A 2500-nucleotide genomic window follows, 5' to 3' on the forward strand; every position below is an offset into this window, starting at 1 on the left:
GGTGGGCGTTTTTGCCCGGATAGGCACTAGAATGTGCAGATTTTGGGCGTTTTGCCTGGATAGGCTAAGGAATGGGCATGCTTTGGGCGTTTTTGCCCGGATAGGCACCGGAATGCTTGGCCTTGGCTTGTCCTAGCAAGGCATTGCTGGGTTGGGCTCCCTTGGCCTTTTGGGCGCCTTGGACGATGTCTTGCGAAGACCATGGGCACAAGGCCATGGCATATGGTGAGGAAAGGACCACGGTTGCCAAGGTTAGGCACCGGAATGCTTGGCCTTGGCTTGCCCTAGCAGGGCATTGCTGGGTTGGGCTCCCTTGGCCTTTTGGGCGCCTTGGACGATGTCTTGCGAAGACCATGGGCACAAGGCCATGGCATATGGTGAGGAAAGGACCACGGTTGCCAAGGTTAGGCACCGGAATGCTTGGCCTTGGCTTGCCAAAGCAGGGCATTGCTGGGTTGGGCTCCCTTGGCCTTCCGGGCGCCTTGGACACTGTCTTGGGAAGACCATGGGCACAAGGCCATGGCATATGGTGGGGAATGGACCACGGTTGCCAAGGCTAGGCATATAGAGAGGAATCGCATTTTTGCCCGGATAGGCACCGGAATGCTTGGCCTTGGCTTGCCATAGCAGGGCATTGCTGGGTTGGGCTCCCTTGGCCTTCCGGGGGCCTTGGACGCTGTCTTGGGAAGACCATGGGCACAAGGCCATGGCATATAGTGAGGAATGGACCACGGTTGGCAAGGCTAGGCATATAGAGAGGAATGGACCACGGTTGCCAAGGTTGCGCAAGTTTTGGGCATTTTTTGCCCGGATATGCCCAAGTATGCCCCGATAGGCCCGTTACGCCCCGGTATGAACGCGTATGCCCGGATAGACTCGGTATGCCTTGGGATACATGCGTATGCCCCGATAGGCTTGGTACGCCCCGATATGCGCACGTGTGCCCCAGTAGGGCTCGGTATGCCCCGGTATGTACGCGTGTGCCCCGATAGGCCCGGTATGCCCTGATAGGCCCGGTATGCCCCGATATGCACACGTGTGCCCCAATAGGGGTCGGTATGCCCCGGTAGGTACGCGTGTGCCCCGTAATGCACGTTTCGCAGATCTCCCCGCATGTCCCGCCCCTATATGTAATACTTACTTACTTACTTACTTTCTTTCTTGCTTGCTTGCTTGCTTGCAATGGTTGGGAGTGCCCGGCATGCCCCGCTGCAGAGACCAAGGGCGCAATGACTTGGCACCGCGGATGCCGGGACTCCGGCACTTCCCGTGGCACTGATGGTTGGTTCCAAAGACAAAAGGCCGTGCAAGGCCACCGCACCGCGGATGATTTTGCTCGTGCTGGCGCCGTTGTGTGGCCAAAGAACATGCGCGAATGCTCGTGTCGGAAGGGTTGGTGTCCTGGCCCCGCGGGTGTCACGAATGCTCGGTTGCGAAGACCATGGGACCAGAGCCATGGCACGTCGGATGATGGCTCCAGCTGGCGCCCCGGCACTTTCTGTGGCATTGATGCTCGGTTTCAAAGACAAACGTGCGCAGGGCCAGGGGACCGCGGATGACTGCTCGTGCTGGCCCCGTTGGGCGGCATTGATGGTCGGTTGCAAAGAAAATGCGCGATTGCTCGTGTCGGGGCCTGGCAAGCCAAGGCCAAGCGAGCCATGGCAACGCGGATGATGGCTCCAGCTGGCGCCCCGGCACTTTCTGTGGCATTGATGCTCGGTTTCGAAGACAAACGTGCGCAGGGCCAGGGGACCGCGGAGGACTGCTCGTGCTGGCCCCGTTGGGCGGCATTGATGGTGTGTTGCAGAGAGCATGTGCGATTGCAAGTGTCGGCCGGGTTTGGGTTCCCTTGGGCTTTCGGGTGCCTTGGACGCTGTCTTGCGAAGACCATGGGCACAAGGCCCCGTCCTGGCCCCTTGTTCGATTCGCTCTCGTCTTGCGCTTGCTTCCAAGGTCCTCCATGACCTTCCCCATGGCCTTGCTAGATCCCCCCCATGACGCATGACCTCTGTCCGTTGATTGGTTTTGAGTGCACACCATGCCCGGCTTGGCACCGTGTTGTCGCGTGAGTGGCATTTGGATCGTGCATGCTGGTGGGCTACCTGCCAATGCGCACAAGCCTTGCACACTAGCCTTGCGCACGAGCCTTGCACAAAAGCCTTGGACACAAGCCTTGCGCACAAGCCATGCGCACAAGCCTTGGACGCTAGCCTTGCACACAAGCCATGCATACAAGCCTTGCTCACAAGCCTTGGGCACTGGCCCATCGCAGTAGCCTTGCACACAAGCCTTGCGCACTAGCTTTGGGCACGAGCCTTGCGCACTTGCCTTGGGCACTAGCCTTGCACACAACCCTTGGGAACTAGCCTTGCGCACCAGCCTTGCCCACAAGCCTTGCACACCAGCCTTGCACACTAGCCTTGCATACAAGCCTTGCACACTAGCCTTGCACACAGGCCATGCTCACTAGCCTTGGGCACTAGCCTTGCACACAGACCTT

The sequence above is a fragment of the Tasmannia lanceolata genome, unplaced genomic scaffold (assembly GCF_043159265.1).
Source record: "Tasmannia lanceolata isolate RefF3 unplaced genomic scaffold, GAP_Taslan_0.1 ptg000022l, whole genome shotgun sequence".
Lineage (NCBI taxonomy): Eukaryota > Viridiplantae > Streptophyta > Magnoliopsida > Canellales > Winteraceae > Tasmannia > Tasmannia lanceolata.